The sequence below is a fragment of the Solanum lycopersicum genome, chromosome 1 (genome assembly GCF_036512215.1).
Source record: "Solanum lycopersicum chromosome 1, SLM_r2.1".
Taxonomy (NCBI): domain Eukaryota; kingdom Viridiplantae; phylum Streptophyta; class Magnoliopsida; order Solanales; family Solanaceae; genus Solanum; species Solanum lycopersicum.
Window position 1 is genome coordinate 10525187 of NC_090800.1, and position 22111 is coordinate 10547297.

Here is a 22111-nt window from a genome sequence, read left to right on the forward strand (position 1 = left end):
TTCGGCATGTATCTGTTCAATAAGCTTCACAGCTTCAGCAACATCAACACATTTGGGAAGACCTAAGTTTGGAGTCCTCCTATACAGGATTTCTCCACTTTGAAAGAAATTGATGGCCATACGGCATATTGAATTCTTCTGATTGAACGCAGCATCTTCAGGATAAATCTCGAACTCCAAATACTTCTTTATATCAAAATACCATGGCAAACCGTCTGGTCCTGCTTCAACATGTGAACAATGGTCTGGATGTTTTTTCAGCTCTATATCCATAGGATCAATTAATCAGTATCTTGATATTTAATAATTGAAGCGATGGTGGCAAGAGTATCGGCCAACTCATTTTGTGTTCTGGGAGTATGTCTGAACTCGATCTCGTGAAATCTTTTGCACAACTTCTGTACATACTGTACGTAAGGTATAATATTCGAGTTCTTCACGGACCACTCTCCATGAACCTGATGAATCAATAGATCTGAATCTCCAATCACCAATATCTTGTGGATGTTCATGTCAATGGCCATTCTCAAACCAAGAATACAAGCTTCGTATTCGGTCATGTTGTTCGTGCAATTAAATCGGAATTTAGCCGCCATGGGATAGTGTTGACTATACTCTGACACTAAGACTGCTCCAATACCTTTACCTTGATGATTTACAACTCCATAAAAGAATAGTCTCCAAGCGGGGTATGTTTTAGAAATGTCTTCACTCACAAATGAAACTTCTTCATCGTGAAAATAAGTTTAAGTAGTTCATACTCTTCATCAACGGTATATTTTGCCTATGATCAGCCAAAGCTTGTGCTTTTATCGCCTTCTTAGTCACATACACAATATCATACTCACTCAGCAACATTTGCCACTTAGCTAATTTTCTGGTCGGCATCGCATTCTGAGAGATATACTTTAGCGGGTCCACTGTGGAAATAAGTATGTCGTGTATGAAGACAGATAATTTCTTAAATTCTGGGCAAGCCAAGACAAAGCACAACACGTTCTCTCCAACAGAGTATAACGAGACTCGTATGGAGTAAACTTCTTGTTAATGCAATAGATAGCCCTTTCCTTCTTTCATGTCTTGTCGTGTTAACTTACATTAATGAAACAATAAACAAACAAAGTTGGACAATCAAAGTATAACAAATGAGTAAATAAATAAATTTTATAAACAAAAGAGGCTTTCATTCAAATTGGAAAACGATGCAAACTTTAGCCATGTCATAGGGCCAGAATGCCTTCTTTGAACATCACGGTGGAAATTCAAAAATTCAAATAGTTAAGCAAAATGCAAAATGGTGGGTCTCGGGCCTCTTCCGAACTACCACTGATTTAAATATGCATAAAATGATGCCCTGCAGCATCCCTCCTAGCTTAGCATCGCAGATACCAGCTAGCTCGACCTCTTCCTCAGTAACAACATCGATCTCCTTGAAGATATCACAAATTCCTTCCCAAAGGTCTTCATGCTCGGCATACTTCTAGACTAGGAAACATTGATACAGATGTGGGATCGGCTTAGCCAATGCTTGATAATTTTTCTTCTTCATCTTCATATCATCATCTCTGGGGATGTACCCCAAACTATATCTTTCTCCCTTGACGAGGACCGGAATAGGCTCAACAATTCCTTGGGAATTTCTTCCCAATCCGAAACCTGGTTCAAAACTATTCTGCAGCATCACAGTGGTTATCATGTTGTACATGAAAGGCATGGGAGTCAGTGGGGACAACTCTTCACTGGTGGAATTTACCAGTTCCACCGTGTAAAAATTTGTACCTCGCGATACTTCATCAATGATTGACGCTTGTCTGCCAGAGTGACTCCCTTCACCATGAAAAAATATTATTTTTCGTTTTCGAGTTTTTAGAGAGTCGTCGCTTAATTTTCTAAGAAAAATCAAGTAAAAGCTTCCATTTTCAAAAGACTTAACAGAAAAATCACTTGAAAATATTTAAAAGGGTTCGTGGATTCTTATTAACATGTTAGGAAGGTTTTGAAATCACCTAAGACGCTACGCTTAATTACGACTATCCGACAACTAACTTAGTTTGACTAAAATCACTAATTCTTAATTTTCATAAATTACTTGAAGGGTGAGTCATTTGGAAAATTATTGGTTTTATGCTAATAAGGCCTTTAAGGTGTTCGTGGGGTATTTGGAGTATTCTTAACTTTAGACTAACGACAATAAAAAAAATAATTAAAAGCATGCAAAGATGGAGAGAGAAAGAGAGAGAGACTTTGGTCAAAATCCGATTTTTCTGTTCGCCTGGACCAGAATTTGGACCCACCTGTTTTGGGTTTTTGACCCATTTTCTTTTTGGGTTTTGACCCATTTTGTAATTGTCCTAAACTAAACAAATAATTACACAAAATCAATAAAGTAACGTAAGACGACAAGGGCATATGCGCGAAAACAAATACAATATAAAATGCAAAAAAATGAAATAAAATTGGCCTTATAATCTATCATCTCCGAATATCTTCAATTTTTATATTCTGGGACCCATCCATCGATCTTTATGGACTTATTGACTCGAAATAAAGATAGAAAACATTTGGGTTTTTATGGACCTTTCGATATGCGTGAGGATGGATTCGTGGTGAACCCCGGGGAGATTTTACATGTCAAACCTAAATAAAACACATCAGCATGAGATGAGAAAGACTAATACATTTCTATAATATTAATTGAGCAAAATGATGGTGATCGAGAACTTAATATAGAAAATTATGATAATCATTTGAGGATTAATCTAGTAACTTAGATGACCTGGACAATTAGTGTATATATATATATATATATATATATATATATATATATATATATATATATATATATATATATATATATATATATATATATATATATATAAAGGAATGATATAAATTTAATAGGCATAACACATAAACGTACTATTTAACTTGACCTGATTTCATATTTATGTCATTCAATTTTGGTTATGTACAAGTAGAACTGAAACTTGTATAAATTTGAACAAATAGATACACGATTCCTACGCGACACATTACACGTAGGACACCACGTAGGACAAAAAATGACATGTAGGAAATTTGCGTCTATTTGTTCAACTGTATAGAAGTTTAAGTGTCTACTTGTGCACACCTAAAATTGAAGGACTTAAATGTAATTTAAAGTCAAGTAAAGGGCATATTCATGTATTATGCCATTTTAATACAATTTATATGTAAAAATATAGAAAATTTAATCTTATTTTAGGGGAAGATTTATTTAGTTTCCTAAATTCAAAAATTTTATAACCTGATATATAGAGCATGGGCTACTAGACGTAAATATCATAAATTATGGTTATTTTATGTCATTTAATAGGCCAACTTCTTAGAGTATGATTGTTTTATGGGAAAATTGTATATAATAGCAAACTAATAACCTAAATTAAATGGAATAGCTAGAGTTTGATTTAATTGTGCTCCATAGCAAACGTTGGCAAAAATTTGTCAGGCGTCTCTCTCCCAGAAGTCTCGCTCGCCATTCACCCATTCTCGCCTCTCTCGCTTTATACACAGAAATGTATAATTTCTGTTTCTGTTTTGTATAAAGCGAGAGAAAATTGTATATACACATGCAAAAATGTATATCTTCGTATTATATACTTAATTATATAATTTACAAACATTTTACTTCAAATATTGCAGATAAAAAGGCCAAAGAATTATACAATTACAGTGAAATACAATTTTTTCTAGCTTTATACGACAGAAGTGTATATATTGTGTTTCTGTTTTTGTATAAAGCGTGAAAAACATATATCTTCTTGCTATACACTTATAATTATGCAATATACATACATTTTAATTCGATTCAACTGTATGCAAAGCTAATTATACAATTGCAGCGAAATAGGCCAGCGAAATATACATTTGTATATGTATAGCGAATTATACAGTTTTTATGTTTGCTTTGTACCAATTATCCAAAGTTTGCTATAACATACAAATATGAATTTTTTGTTTGCTATATGTGAAAGTTGCCCAAGCCCTTGTTTTATGGCTCCACATATGTTAACAGTTATGTGGAAAAAAAGTAACAAATAAATAAGAATACTATATTAGTTTGTTTATTTTATTACAAATAATTATATAAAATTAATTAATTTTAAATATTTTCAAAAAATTTATAGGGAGTCCAAAAATGGCTCAAATTATTATGGGTGCTGCAGCCAAGCATTTGACTCCAGTGACCCTTGAATTGGGGGCAAAATGCCGTGCTATCATTGATTCACTCTCAAGTTCTTGGGATAAAAAGGTAAATTCAACATTCTTTTCTCTCTATTTTCAATTTTATTTAAATTTCCTTATATTCTAAAAATAAAAATATAAATAGTACACATATATAAATCATCGCATCATGTACGTGTCAATATGTGATCTAAATCAATAGTAGTTAAATATAGAAGCGCCTCCGCCAGATCAAATGAAAACGAAAGGCCAATAAATTAAAATATGCTAGCGTGTCGATAGTAGAAAGGGAAAACTAAACGTCATGCATAAAATACTTTTGAGTTTTAGATATATTTGAATAAGTGAGAAAGAAATTGGAAAAATAAAGTACCTTATTTTTAACAATTTAAAGCATGGTAAGAAAATTCAAAATATTTTGCTGAAATATTATTGCCAATCATCAACAAAATACCTTTTTTACGATTTTATTTCAAGAAAAAAATAAATCCCCCAATATAAAAATAGTACTAAACCAATATGTCATCTCCGCTATTTCTAACTATATTTAAACTTTTAATGCAAACGATTTGCTTCAAACAGTTTAACAACAAAGTTTTTTTAAAAAAATAATTTTATTTATCCTATACTAATTTTATCAAATATCTGGGTTTTTTTTCTTTCACTTCTCATAGATTGCAATGAAAAGAATTCTTTCTGGAAAATTTGGGAATTGTGCTGGCCAAGTATGTATTGGGATTGATTATATCCTCGTCGACAAGACGTTTGTCAATGAACTTGTACTTATTGAATTTTGATGTGATTATGTTTTATTTAGTAAAAAAAAATTCATGAGTTCTAATTTTGATAAATATATGTATTGGTTTGTCATCAAATACTAATAATTAATTCTCTTTTCAATGTTGCACTAGGTAAAGTTGATTAAACCTTGGATTCCAAAAATGCTTGGAGAAAATCCAAAAGAATCACATTCAATTTCAAGAATAGTTAAGAAAAATCAGTTTTTGAGATTAAAGAATCTCTTAGATGAGCCAATGGTAAAAAAATCAATTATATACGGAGGATCATCTGATGAAGATAATTGGTGAGTAATTTTAATTTTTATAGTTTTTATATTAAAGAATTAAAGGTTAATCGAAATTAACATTTTTATCTCTAATGTAATGATCATAACATCTGAGTGCACTTTATCTTCATCAAAATATCACTTTTATGAATATATATTGAATATATTGTTGTAGTTTTACATTTAAGTGTAGATATAAGGAAAAAAACACATTGTTCTCATAAAATGATCTTTGGGAAATGTAGTGCATTGTTTGATCAATGAAAAGTATTTTCTAAAAATATATGCTTATAAATACTATTTAATCATATAGAGCTATCAATTAGATAATGTTTAAAGTCAAATTTGGGTCATTTAAAATTTTTTAAAAATTTATTTAGTGTTTGATTTTTAATAGTTGTCTCTCAAGACAAATAGCTTTATTACACTATATATGTTTATTAATTTTATGAGTCAAAATAATAAAAATAATATTTTTAGTCAAATGTCTTTAAGAATTTCTGCAAATAATGCATTACAATATTTTAGGAATTTAATTTTTAAAAACAAAACTTAAAGACCAACTTAATTTTGCAAATAACGCATTACAATATTTCATGACTTGAATTTTTAAAAACAAAACTTCAAGACCAACTTATTCAAAGGGAAAAATTAAAGACCCATATATTTGATGAAAAATTACGCAATTACATAGTCAATTATGTATTAATATTGATAATATAAGTATTAATGAGATGAATTAATATAATGCATAATAATATACTATAAATAAGTGAGGAAAGCAATTTCTCCTCTTGTTATAAGAAAATATATTCCTTGAGAAAAGTTTCTTCAATAACCAAAATCAAACCCCACAATCAGTTTTTTTTTTTTAACTATTGTCTTCATTCAAAACAACACATATTTAGTATAAACTATTATCTTGTGTTATTTTAAAAGTTGCCAACAATATTGCATTTAATATTTTGAATGATTTATATGTGTAAATGCCGGTACATTGAGCCCACAGTATTACTGGATCCTCCTTTGCAATCTACAATCATGACTGATGAAATTTTTGGCCCATTGCTCCCTATCATAACAGTAAGATATACACTATAATATTATTTTTCGAAGGCATAAAAACATTCATAATTCAAGGTTCAAAATACTAAACGAAAAAATTGAAGAATATATTTTTAATTTCGTTTATAAATTTTCACAAATAATCCCTTTTCTAACTAAAATCATGAATTGTGAAATCGTGTTTTCTTTTTGTCTTTCCCTTGCACATCACTTCGTTTACTCTTTTTTCTAACAACTTAAACTTCTTTGTCATTTCGATTATCTTTATAATATAATTTTATTTAAGCCTTATAGTAACCTTCAATATATTGCACCTCTATTACAAGTCCAATATATATTTTTATAAGTTTATTCTGATTTGTCAAAAATAATATTGACGTTGAATTATAATGTATAATGATGGTATATCAACTTATTTTATAACATCAACTTATTAGTTGAACGATATTTTATTTATATATATATATATATATATATTTTAAAATGTAGAGGATTAGGTATTGGTCATAAAAAATTTAATAACTAGAATGTACACCACATTTTATTTTTGACAAAAAGGGCAATACTTATTGTAATTAAGGTTAATTTTGTTTGTTTTTTTGTCATTAGTTGGATAAAATTGAGGACAGTATTGAATTTATCAATGCAATGCCTAAGCCACTTACTATATATTCCTTTATCAAAAATGAAGAGTTCGAAAGAAAGATTACAAAAGGAACCTCTTCAGGAAGTTTGGTGTCTAATGATACAATCATTCAGGTAAGTTTTTCCCTTTAATTCACTTTTATTTTTTCACATTTATGAAGTAATGTGAGTTTGCTACATAGAGAGACTTAAGGTTAGTTAATGTATTGGGTTATGTACTATTTAAGTATTTATTTAGTCTCAATTTGTTTTAATTATTAGGATCTTGAACAATTTTTACCATGACTTTGTTCTTAACTATCAAACACCATTACTAACCATATTTTGTTGTCACAATCTCTATCTCCATTGTCAATAATCACCACCATCGTCTTTACCCATCACCACCAACCATTTTGCCATTGCAATTAGTCAATCACCATAACTGTCAATCACTACTATTAGTCGCTATTATATTTACCACCTTTATTATTATAGTAATATTTAGTGTCATTACCACTCTCACCATCAACCACTTCTATGACTACGGTCATTTCCAATTACTAACCACTTTTGCCTTTATAATTAGCACTATTAACTATCATCAATGTCCTTGTCAATCATCACACATTCTTCAATCAAGGCCAATACTACTATCAATATCATCATCAATCACAACACATTCTTCAGCCATTGCAACTACTAAAATTGATCAACTTCACCATCATTGTAACTGGCACAACCAACTACCACTATTGCGACGTCACTACAACCAAACACCTCCACCATCGCAACTATAATGACCATAATTGTTAAATGCCACTAGCACCAACCATCACCACAACACATCATCTCTATCATCGCTTACAAACACAAATAGTTTTTATAATTAAATAATAATTTTGTATATTAATTTTATATTTTTTGTAAGATTCAACTTCAATAATATATTTATTATATGTAAACGTAAATAAACTATGCATATTTTGATGTTGAAAAAAACAATATTGATCATGAAATATTAAAATCTAAAGACAACACTTTAAAGATTCAAATATGTATTCAGAGTCAAATATTAGTTTTTTATTTTTTTTATCACATAAAAGTCCTCCAACTTTTAAGTTTATTACACAAAAGTCATCTTTCCATTTTTGTCACGTATATAAGAGGTCATCCAACTTTAACCAAATTAGCTAAAAAGTAAATTATTTCAATTTTATAATTTTAATCAAATATATAACATGACACTCAAAAATAAGTAAATTACATTAAGAATATGTAATTCTAGAACCCCCTCTCAATAATATTGCTCTTTATAACACCAATTTTCATTATGATTTAATGATCAAACTAATCATCAAAATGACTTGCTACACATACAAATGCAGTATGCAGCTGATACACTTCCATTTGGAGGAGTAGGACAAAGTGGCTTTGGAAGATACCATGGAAAATTTTCGTTTGATACATTTAGCCATGAAAAAGCAATAGCAAGAAGGAGCTTTCTTACAGACATTTGGTTTAGATATTCTCCTTGGAGTGATCATACACTACAACTCTTTAGATCTGCTTTTATATTTGATTATCTTAGTGTAGTTCTTATTACACTAGGACTAAAATGGGCTTGATGTTTACAAATTATATTTGCAATTATTTTTATTTGTAATTTAATTATTTGTTTGGTATGTAATTTACAATTGAAGTGTGGATGTTCATTTCCATTCAAAACTTATTGAGGAATAAATGTTTTTATTGTGATTTTCCATTACTCTTACAACTCTTCTTTGTCATAATCTGTAACGACTTGTTAGTCGTTTCGAGTAGTAGAATCATTTGTGATAAAACTGACTGGGTCGACGGATCACGCGACGAACCGTCATGGACTCCGTCATCCCACACTTGTTTAATTTTCCTGTGGGTTATGGTATCAACTCCCTGAACATCGCGACGGAATTGCACCACGAACCGTCTTAGATACGACGGACCGTCACAAAACTCTTTAATGAATTCGACTCTCTGAACTTTGTAACGGACCTGCAGGACGGGCCGTCGCAGGTACGACGGGCCATCACAAGTGGCGTAACCTCGACTGGGTCAGATTTCTGCTAAGAAGTTTTAAGGGGTGTTTTCGACTATTCATGACAAAGTGTATGAAATTAATGGGGTAAGTTTAATAATTTAATTACTTGGGGGTTAAAGGAGGTAACGTTTAAAATGAATAATGGGTTACTTTTATCATCTTTGATACTTGATTATATGATAATTAGGGTAAAAGAAAAAGAATCTGTAAAAGAAAAATAAAAAGAACAAAAAGAGGGGAGAACGAGCGAGAGAAGAGAGAAACGAAGAGGAAAAGCAAAAAGGCTTTGGGAAGTAGCTTGCTTGATCACAATTCTTCGGTGGAGCTAGGTTATGGTTTATGCTATGTCATAGTAAACTCCAAATAGCGATTGATATGTATTGGGTAGTATTGTATAGTCTTCTATATGCTTGATTGTGTGTTTGTATGTTGTGATTGTGGAATCCTAAATCTTATCCCTCTCTATTAAGATGATGTATTGACATATAACAGGCTTGATGAACTAAAGTAATGAGATTAGTGGATCGGATTGTCACGTTCCGATACATACAAATAGGGGATCGGGTGTCACGTTCCGACACATAGAAATAGGAGATCGGGTGTCACGTTCCGACACATAGAAATAGGGGATCGGGTGTCACGTTCCGACACGTAGTATTAGGGGATCGGAGTATCACGTTCAGACACGATAATAATAAAGAGAATGAATCTTGAATCATGTTAATATACTCAATTCGAAGAACCTTTTTCCCAAATGAGTATGGTATGGAGTCTTGAGTCCTCATGGGTGTGTTTGGTGTTGTTGCCAATGATTCTTGTACTTGTTGTTGTCACCAGTTAAGAGTGGTAGTTGATTTTATATTATTATTCGATATATACTGCTTTCTATTTTGAGTTGGCCAATGATACCTACTCAGTACGTGTTCCTTGTACTGACCCCTACTTGTATTTTCATCTTTGTTATTTTGTGGAGTGCAGCAACTACGCCATCGACTTCGACTCGCCCTCAACTCTAGCCAGTCTCCAGCATATCAGAATTCAGGGTGAGCTACTGTTCCTAGCTCGTGCTGGATTCTCTCCTTCACGTCTTGATGTCTTGAAGTTCGAACATGGACCATCTGCTTACTTATTTTAATTTTCTTAAATACTCGTAGAATTAGAAACTTGAGAATAGATATTCTTGGTGTGATGACTTCCAGATTTTGGGAATGATAGTTGATAAACTTTAGAAGCTTATTTACTGGCTATATTAATAAGATTTTTAGTCTTCCGCATTATATTTTGTTCATTATGGTTGAATTGTTGGTGAATGTTGGGGTTTAGATTTGTTGGTTCGCTCATATAGGAGGATAAGTGTTGGTGCCACTGGCTATATTAATAAAATTCTATTCTTTCTTCCTTTCGTGCTATTACTTGGATCCAATTGGTATCTAGGTGATACAAATTGGTATCTGACATCCTTACTTTATTTCGCAGATGACTAGAACTAGAGCAACAACTGTGCCATCACCAACACCGGCAAGACAGGGTGCATGTGAGCCAGCCACAGAGGCTGCAGCTCGAGGAAGAACAGTGGCAAGAGGCCGTGGTAGAAGTCGCGGAAGGACGTCCTCTAGAGGTAGAGGATAAACATCTGGTCCAGCTAGTACTAGGGCGGTAACTCCTTCACCAACTGATGAAGTAGTAAGAGAGGGTGAGGAAGGGGAAAATGAGCAATTGCAAGATGAGGAACTACCAGCCAAACCTACCCCACAGATGATTAACCAGGTTCTTGCTTATCTTAGCGGTTTATCTGATCAAGGCCAGACACCTCCATTGTTTTCTGCACCAGCACCTCAGGTTCCGGGAGTACAACATGCAGCTGCTGTGGCTCCCCGCATGGATACCTCATTGGGAGTAGGCACGTTTCCTCGATTGACTACAGGGCCTATAATGACGAGTGATCAATATGAACTTTTCACTAAGTTCTTGAAATTGAAACCTCCAGTCTTTAAGGGTGCTGAATCTGAGGATGCCTATGATTTTCTGGTTGATTGTCATGAACTGCAACATAAGATGGACATAGTGGAACGATTCGGTGTTTAGTTTGTGACCTATCAGTTTCAGGGAAATGCAAAAATGTGGTGGCGGTCGTATGTTAAGTGTCAACCTACACAGGCACCACCTATGATGAGGGCATCATTCTCTAGACTATTTATGGAGAAGTATATACCCCAGACTTTGAGGGATAGGAGGAGAGATGAGTTCCTAAGCCTAGGGCAAGACAGGATGTCGGTTACTGCTTATGAGGCTAAGTTTCGTGCACTATCCAGCTATGCCGCCCAGCTTTGCTTCAGTTCACAAGAGCGGATTCGCCGATTTGTGAAAGGATTGAGGTCAGATTTGCAGATCCTAGCCTTACAGGTAGCTGCTGCAGCAAAATCCTTTCAGGAACTGGTAGATTTTGTGATAGAGGTGGAGGGAGTGAAGCCAGACGACTTCACCATGGCATCGACATCTAAGAAGTTTCGTAAAGGAGGTGAATTTAGTGGTTCTTACTCCTGAGGGAAGAGTTTAGGAGGTTACCCAGCCCGACCTATTCAGTCTTCACTGCAGGCTGTAGCCGGGGGTCCACCGCAGAACGGTCAGCATTTCACTGAGTTTGGAGGTTATCCCCAGACTTCGTCGTTCTCACAGAGGCCTATGCTTGACTCCAGAGAGTGTTATGGATGTGGAGAGACTGGACATATTAGGAGGTTTTGTCCAAAATATAGTTATAAACCCCCAATAATTAGGGGTAGAGGTGGTCATGGGAGAGGCCGCCATTCTGGAGGACGCGTTGGTCAAGGTTATGGTGGTCACCAAATCAGCCGAGGTGGCGGACAAGTTGGAACCGCTGCAGCACAACATGGTAGGGGCAACGGGCAGACAAGTGATAGGGCCCATTGTTATGCTTTCCCCGGGAGGTCTGAAGCAGAGACATCTGATGCTGTTATCACAGGTAGTCTTTTGGTTTGTAATTGCATGACTTCCGTATTATTTGATCCTGCATCCACATATATGTATCTTCCTCATTTGCTACTGGTCTTGATTTACATTGTGATTTGCTTGACATGCCTATTCGTGTCTCTTCTCCTGTGGGTGAGTCTGTGATAGTTGAGAAGGTGTATAGGTCTTGTCTTGTGACTTTTATGGGGAGCAATACTCATGTAGACTTGATTATCCTAGAAATGATTGATTTCGATGTAATTCTGGGTATGACTTGGCTTTCTCCAAATTTTGCAATCTTAGATTGTAATGCTAAAACTGTTACATTGGCCAAGCCTGGGACAGATCCGCTAGTGTGGGAGGGTGACTATACTTCCACCCCAGTTCGTATCATCTCCTTTCTTTGTGCTAAGAGAATATATTTACAATGATAACTAACCTTACTCAACTCTTTCAAATATGATCACACATTCGTTTCATAAGTATATCATTTCAACCTTAATACCAGATCTAACATCAAATTAATACATGACATGCCAATGATTCACAAAAGAAACTATGCACGAGTCATCACATAAACGAGACCGAATGGAGTGAAGCGATAAGAATCAAAATGAGACCAAGTACACACAATATAGATCCAAGAAGTGAAGATATTTCCTAAAAGTCACTATATCCTCTCGAAGATAGGTATAGACGTCTCCGTACCGATCATCAGGACTCTATTTAGACTCGACTTGTACACACGTGAGACCTATGAACCTGGAGCTCTGATACCATTTTGCCACGACACAAAAATGGACGTGATGACACTCGTCTTATCCCACCAAGACAAGTCAGCCTAAAACTCAACCATTACAATAACTGCGAAAATAAAATATAAGTAACTTAATTAAAACCCCAAAACCTGGTAGTCACGTGTACAAGCCTCTAATGTATTACAATTGATTCAAAAGAAAAATCAAGTCTCAAATGAACTTGCTTCTAGAATAGAACAAGATCATAATTAAGGAGAAGAAAGTTTGCTGCGATCGAAACAACTACCTGACAAATATCCAAGAAGCCTCGGAAAAGAAAAGAATGACAAGTAGAACAAAAATCCAGACTCATAACCTACAAAAATTTGTAGAAGCAAGGGGTGAGTACCAAAGCACACAGTACTCAGCAAGTAAACGTCTAAACACAGGCTAAAGGGATGAATATGGGTAAAGAACAAAATATCAAAACGAAAAAAAAATTGTGAATGTTCAATTCATTGTCTACCTGAAAGTTGCAATATGAAATCTTCAATTCATCGCCAATATTCTTTCTAATTATTTAGGCCATTAGTACGTGATCAATAGAGTAGGTGTTGCCAAACATTATTAACCAATATTTAATAATTAAAATATTGAATTCTATTTAATAAAATATATATACGACACAATAATTTCCTGCAAACCCAATATCATATTCCATTGTTAACATCAAGACAACAGGTTTGTTTTCTCTCCTAAGCCTACAATTTTTAAATTATCAGGTTTGTACAATTCTTACCTGACAGTTGTTTTTCCTACGCCGAGCAGCTGGTGGATTTTTTCGTCCATCCTTTCTTTCTTTTCTTTTCTAGATTAACTATATGTCAAAAGTAATAAACCATAATAACTTATTTTTAGTATGGATCAAATAGTATTTAATAAACTAAATAAATATATTATTTAATATATATCTATTAATTAAATAATCTTAGTTATCGAACGATTCAAATTTGTCAAATTAATTTCACCGACTAATCAAAATTTACTCTAGGACGACAATCAAGAGGAGTAAAACAATAATAATTTTTCAAAAAAATTACCAAAATACTTATGGGTCGTCACAACTTACCTCATTAGGGTGTTCCACGTTGTCACAAATCAAAGTATATTCTAATCATAACATGGCGTTTAGGACCACGAGAGACTCTGCACACGTCACTTAGCATACATCATACAAGATAATAGAAACAAAGATTTCAAGAAAACAATTTCATATCAGATGTTTGACATAAGTTTCAATAAGCTATCTACTACATCAATAAAAGTGATTGAGAGGTAACTCATACATCACATACAAAGTCTCACTACTAAAAAAACAGTGAATATAGACCTACAAATACAGACTACTGAAAGTTTATATTCCTTGAAATACCGACTAAATATAGACTTCCCAGCTAAGGTCGGAAAAGACTGGTCACTTTTCAAAACCAACCTCTGAAAGTCGATATTTACCGACCATTAATTAGAAGTCAGTTTAAATTTTAAGTCGGAAAATTTATTATATAATATACTGACTTTTCGATGTCAGTGTCATTTAATTTAAATTGATTACCTTTTATTTATCATATATTTAATGTGATACCGACCTCATGAGGTCGATACCTTTTTTCTTTAATCTAATTACTTTTAATAAAAGCAACATTCATAAGTCAATTTTTTAATAATATTCCTATTAATCATAATTTTGCTATTGTGCATAACACTCAATTTTTATTTTACGCCTGCAATTAATTGTATTAAAAGTGTAACAACCGTGTATACTTTTATTAAAAAAAAGTTAGAATCGTGGAATAGACAAAAAACATCAATAATTCATATTTAGGGTATGAAACTATGTTGATATTAATTAGGAGATAATATATATTTGTAGAGTAATGTACAGATTCTATCCGTCCTTCATCAAATCATGAACTTAATATCTCATGCAATGATGTAGAAGTGAAGAGCCAACATATAATCAATTTGAGTATGAAATGCGAGATGATACTTGTAGAAATGTCATAACAAAATTTTATTTTCTGACATTTCGAGGTCACTTTTATTATAAATTTAAATGTTATAAAGATATTTAACTATTTAATTTAAATATTAAATTATATTATTTTATTCAAACTGTTGATCACTTTTGCACCTCTTTAGAATAATTTTTAATTAAAATATTTAATTTAATTTATTTTCTTGAAATTATTTAAAATATTATTTTTTCATTTAATATTTATTTTGGGATTCAATGAATTTTGACTATCAAAGTTGAATTATTTTTTTGTCTTTTACTTGATAAAAATATTTAATAAATAAAACTAACTAATCTAATTAATAATATTATTTAAATTGTTACACAATCTAATTAAATAGGAGTATTATTTTAATTATCACACAAATTACAACAACCTATACTCAATGTCTTGGAATTGCTAGATTTTTCATGTTTCTAAAATTGTTCTTTATTCAATATTATGATATTCGTTTCAACTTCATGAAATTATGAAACATTAATGTGATGTTCATGAATATGTCAAGCCCTTAATATAGTTTATTTCACTATATAATTATATATGTACTTATCCCATTAATTTTAGATTTGCTACTTCTTTTAATTTTCATATGTTAGAAAACTTTTCATGTACTCTATTAAGTTTTATATAATACACATAACATTTTCTAAAAAAAAAGTATAGGGTACAGTTTCAATTGATTTGCACAGTAATTTAGATAAGTGTACTACTATTGAAATTATATCATACAATTGAAAGCTTGAGATTCTTATAGCTGATTACATATTTGAGGCAACAATGTCAAAGAACCATTTTATGGTAGTTTACCTATCAGTTGATGTTGATTAATTAGTTAAAATTGTTGTGTCTTTATGTTGTTAAGTTTAATTTATCTTACACTTTAATATATGTAAGTGCATCTAAATGTTATATATGAGATTATATACTTTAGAGGTTTAATAAAAAATTTGAAGTTATTATTTAATTCAGTGTTGCAATGCATGAAAAACTTTGATTTTAATAGCTTGTCATGTTACATTCGATATATATACTATTTAACTAATTATTTATGTTAAATTTTTAAATAAATGACTCACAAGTATAAATTAGACAAAAAATAATCTTCCCTTTCAAATTCAACAACTCATATTATTTTCTTTGAAAAAATTATTTAACGTGAAATAAATGTGCGTTGCACGTATTCGAGAACTAGTATATTATGATAAGTAGGAAGCTTCTAAGTGCAAAATCTAATTATCATTTTGTCCCTATGTTAAATCAAAATGTCATAAAATATTTAATTTGTTATACAATATTAAATATTATGTTAAATTTGTTAGTGATTTTTTAAATCCAAATTAGATGTTTTGAAAATTTATTTTGATTCAACGTGAAGTACAATGTATGAGGCATCCTTTGGTCCCATTTACATCACAACAAAAACGTTGATGTTGGAGGGATGAAGAGACAAAACTAACCTTCATCTACATAAGTTAAAAGGAGTATTTATTTTACTTTATTTTTTCTTTTATTTGATATTATTATTATGTGGGTATTGCACGAAGCACTAGTTACTTGGTGAAAGTGAACAATACATATTACAAATTTTTTCTTTATATATTTCTAAAAGTCTAGCATATCACTAGCTTTAAGGTTGACAAATATTCTTTATATATTATGCATTCACTTAGAGGTGATGGAATTGGAGTATATTGACAAAGTAACAACCTCCGCACATTTTTTTTAAAAAAAAATCAAATCAAATTATTTAATATTTTTTTTAAAGAAATAATATACTCATTAATATAACAGATTACAGACACGAAGCACGTACTAAGAAACTAATTTATCTATTTTATATTATCTTAAAAGTATGAACTCCTAACTTTAATGTTAAATTACTATAATATTTCTAACTTAGGTTGTGACTTTTTCGATAAGCTGTGACTTTTTCTAAAGGGTTATGCCTTTTCCAAAGAGTTGTGATTTTTTCAATAAGTTGCGACTTTTTTAAAGGTTGTGACTTTTTCGATGAGTTTTGACTTTTTCAATAAGTCGTGATTTTTTTCAAAGGGTTATGACTTTTTCAAAAATTTATGACTTTTCCAAAGGGTTGTGACTTCTCGAAAAGGTCATGACTTTTCAGATAAGACACAAAAATAACATGTTCATACTACCCTTTGTCGACTATAAATAGATGGGCTTCCCCTCATCTTTTAACTGTGATTTTTTAAAATATTTTGTAATGTTCTTAGTCTTGCATTTTATATTTTTTTTGTGTTATTTATTATTGTTCATTGAGTTCAATATTATGCAGAATATGAGGTACCACTAGCGATGAAGTAAATCGCTCTATTCTGAGAAGGTATATTCCATAACTCTGAGTACTTGAAGAAAATAGTTTTGATGATAAGTAATTATTATTTTGCTCAATATAAACATTATTATGAAATGTTCTAATGTATGAAGTTAACATGATGTAGTCTAATTTCATTTTTTTTAATAACTTTTCTTGTGAGGTAGACATATGCTTATGAATATATTTTCCTAAAATTTAGAAAATTGTCACGGTTTATATGTTGATGCTAAAGACAAAAGAATGACTTAACTTATCAGTGATAGTTATGTGATTTAGATAGTAAGGAAGTTTGCTTTAAAGTAGGTATTATTATATAAGCATTGCCCTTTTGTTTTACTTATCTACTATTTCTTAATATTTGAGTATTTTAGACGAAGAAAAATTCGTATGACTTGTAATGAGGCCAGTTGACGTTTGTATTAGATTAATTTTTATTATTTGTTTAGTATAGCTAACTTTTATTAGAAAATTAATTTCATTAATGTATATGTGTATATATATATATATATATATATATATATATATATATATATATATATATATATATATATATATATATATTAACTGCTTCTTTCCAATAACTTGACTCAGACGAAGACATAACTGCTTTAAATGTTTGATGCTCATTTTCAAGCAATAGTGCTACAAAATCTGGTCCGAAATAAGCAGATTTTTGTTGGCGAGTACTATGCCTAGGTTCCTCACTAGTTATAATATTTTTCATTGATTCTTCTCGTGGTCATGTAGGTCTTTCACTTGTTGACTCACTTTCTATTTTATACGAATAAATATTTTCAAAAAACTCTATATTATCTAATTTAATTATCGTATTAATATGAATCTCAGGATAATCAGATTTGTGAACTAAAAACCGACAGGCTTTACTGTTCACAACATACCCAATAAAGACACAATCTACTGTTTTGGGTCCAATTTTAACCCTCTTCGGTAAAGGAACCTCTACCTTGGCTAAACACCCCCACACTTTGAAATATTTTAAGTTGGGTTTCCTTCCTTTCCACAACTCATATGGATTTGATTGTGTTTTTCGATGGGGTACTCTATTGAGTATTTTATTACCTGTAAGGATGGCTTCCCCCCAAACGTTTCGCGGCGAACCATAATTGATCATTACGGCATTCATCATTTCCTTTAATGTTCTGTTCTTCCGTTCTGCCAAACCATTTGACAGTGGTGTATAAAGTGCAGTAGTTTGATGAATAATACCATATTTCAAATATATATCTGCAAAAGGATATTCATATTCTCCACCCCTATCACTCCGAGTCATTTTTATCTTTAGATCAATCGGTTTTCCACTTCATTTTTATATTGCTTAAATGCATCAATTTATTCATTCTTACTATTAAGCAAATATACATAACAAAACCAAGTGCAGTCATCAATAAAAGTTATAAAATACTTTTTCCCACCACGAGAGGGTGTTGACTTCATATCGCATATATATGTGTTAATTAAGTCTAATGTTTTAGAATTTCTTTCAACAGACTTATAAGGATGTTTAACAAACTTACTTTCCACACAAATTTCGCATTTCAATTTATCATATTTAAAATCAGGCAATACTTCTTGATTAACCAATTTTCGCAAGACTTTGTAATTTACATGTCTAAAGAGGCATGGCATAAATCATTTAACTCAATAAGTAAACAGAAGCAAAATTTTTAGTAATACTGTCAGCAACCATTATATTCAGTTTGAAAAGACCCTCATTGAGGTAGCCCTTTCCTATGAACATTTCATTCTTACTTATTACAGCTTTATCACTAACTAGGACACACTTAAATCCATTCTTAACGAGTAGTGCAGCATAAAATAAATTCTTCCTAATAGTAGGGACATGCAGAACATTGTTCAAAGTCAACACCTTGCCGGATGACATTTTCAACATTACTTTCCCAGTTCCTGCAATCCTTGTTGTTACTGTGTTTCCCATGAACAAATCTTCATCGTACTCAGCAGGAGTGTACATTGCAAAGGCTTCTTTCGCAGAGCAAATATGTCTTGTGGCACATGAGTCGAGAAACCACTCCTTGATATTTCCAACTAAGTTACACTCCGAGGTCATTGCACACAAGTCATCTGCATCTTCCATTTTCTCCATGATGTTTGCTTGACTATTGCCTTTGCCTTTAAACTCTCCTATTTTTCTTTCGACCATCGATGAGGGACAAATGCCTTTTCCTTAAATCATAAGAGGACTTTTCAAGTTTCCAACTCTTTAAGTTCTCGACTTTTCAATTTCTTCTATTTCTCTCTATTTCCCATTTTCTGGCTACATACCTAACAAAAACTACTTCCAAAATGTGTTTGGATATGTTATTGGGTTCGTTGTTTGTGCGATATTTGTTGATTCTAGATCCAAAAAGTCGATATTCATAGACATCAGATTTATCTGGGACTCTACTAGATGAGTCAAATTTCAATTAGGCCTTCTTGAAAACTACTCCTAGCTTACACTATATAAAGGGTAACATATCCCTTAGGGAGGGATCTTGAAAATTTCATAAATTCATGGAATATTTACAAAGATATCAAGATGTGGGTGGACTCTTCTTAATAACCAAATACTTAAAAAAAAGATCCATAGAAACCCGTTTACATGGATATCGAATAAAATTCATTGAAGTTGCAAATTATCAGTTAAAAGAATCAAGAGATGGATATAATTGTACCCAAACTATTATTAATTAATAAAATATGCTTGTTTCATCATATTTATTTTGTGGTCGGAGTTTATTTTCCATAAATAAGATTTAGTGCAAAAAATTTTTGTCTCCTTGAACCTAACAAATATTTATAATTTATTTTGGGGTTTGATTAGTTTGATCGGAGTTGATAAATTGGTAAAATTCGTTAGAAATTAAAAAAAAATGAATATTCATTGATCAAATCATTCATTCCATAGTATGATAGATCTTTTCTACAAATTAATTAATCAGACGAGAATAGAGATAGAGCAAGTACCTTTGGGGTCATCTCTTACCTTCTATGTAGTATTTATCTCCCCAATGCTTGGACATGCACACACAAGAAGAGGCCTTATGTTTAAAAATGTATTAAGAGTATCCGAAACCACAATTGGGAAAGTAGTTTCACTCCCCCATCCCAACGTAGACACAATATCCAATTTCTCAAAATTCTCAACTGTATAACATATCTGCCTTTGCAGATCTGGCGAGGCATGAAGAATGTGCTTATGTAGGCTAGCCTTAACTTTATATTAAGTATATCAATCATTATTTACAAAAGTAGACCAAAAACAAAGTAATTAGTCTTGTTACCAGCCTCAAATATTTGAAATAGAGATATGTTGTAACAACATAATCTAGCTTTACATCTCCAAGAAATTTCAAGTTCTAATAGCATCGTGGAATCTCATGTAGCATGGAAGATCCGTGAGTTAGCGTTTGAACAAGCAACGAAGGGTCGTGAAACTTTTAGTGTAGCAGTGATTTCTAAGTACCGTACATTGACTAGCTTCATAGCATTCACGATGAAGTGCCTTAAGATAGGTGCATCAATAAAATCAATATCCATCTCGATCCATTTGATAAATGAGAAAGCTGCTACGTTGCCCGTCCGATCTGAGGTAGGCACTTGTTAGTGCCTCAACCACATCAGCTACTATCTTGTTTATAATCTCCTATACTTTACCCTACAACACATTTCTACTGAAGGCATAAAGAAATTTTTGAGGATTATCACTAGGAATTGTCCACACTTTGAGATAGAATGGTTCATTATGGATAAATTTCATAATTTAACGAGCACATCCAAGCTTGAACAATGCAACATTGATAATCATTTTATTTTTCTTAATGTTGAGAAGACCCTCATGATAATTTTCATAAGTCTTAAACGATTGTATACAAATACCATATATGAGAAAAGAGTCGTCAAGATTCTCAAGTGATTCCAAATGAATATTCTGGAGACATTTCGTTGTTGTCATTACTTCCAAAATCTTAGCGGTTGGGATACAAAGTTTTACTTTGTGGTGATTCAAAAGCATTATTTTAAAGTTTATTTGGCATGGATGCTTTCCCTATAAGGTCTAAAGGTTCTAGAACGGTAGATAGTTATAGCTGAACGCAAGAATCTTATGAATTCTAGGTATACACATATGGTAGTGAATGTGGTTGAGGAACTAATAGGTGCCTACCTCAGCTCGTGTGGGGAATTAGCGACTTTACCATTTACGAATTGGATTGGGTTGCACATTGATTTTGTTGATTCTCAGAAGCTAGTTAATGTCTAGTACTTTGAAACCATGCTACTTACAACTTCCATGATCCGTCATGGCTTGTTGAAACTCTTACTCACGGATCATATTCCATAATGATAACAACCCTAGGAATTCTAGGAGATGCAGTGCTAGATTATGTTGGTGCAACACATATCTATTTCTAATATTCGAACTGACTCCATGCCTAATTAATGATTTGAAGTAAGCTTCTATAAACAAACAATAATATGCTCAATCTGCACTTAAGGCTTGCATGCACAAGCACCCTCTTCATGACTCGCGAAATCTGCAAAGACAGATACGTTGTCTTATTGAGGATTTTTTAGAAATTGGATCATGTGTCCAAGTTCGGACGGGAATCTGAAACGTGCTTGGAGATGTTGTTGGGTCCTCTGTTGGTGCGATACCTTAATACCTTTCTTGGAACCATTGATTACACCTCAAACAATAAACTCCAACCAATAAGAGAGTTAAGTGAACTATGTGCCCAGAAAGGTTATTAAAAAAGTAATCAGTTTCTTCATGAGATAGAGACTCGAAATTTGTAGATATCAAAATTGTGTGGGACTCTACCAGATGAGTCTAACTTCATTTATAATTCTTGAATACTAATCCTAATTCTTGAAGACTAATCCTAACTCACACTATATAAAGGGTACTATATC

At 32.2% G+C, this 22111-nt stretch overlaps 1 pseudogene; it reads right to left on the reverse strand.

The window, feature by feature from the left end:
* Positions 1–20186: 20186 nt before the first annotated feature.
* Positions 20187–21212, reverse strand: LOC104646127 (endoribonuclease Dicer homolog 2-like; annotated as a pseudogene).
* Positions 21213–22111: the final 899 nt, after the last annotated feature.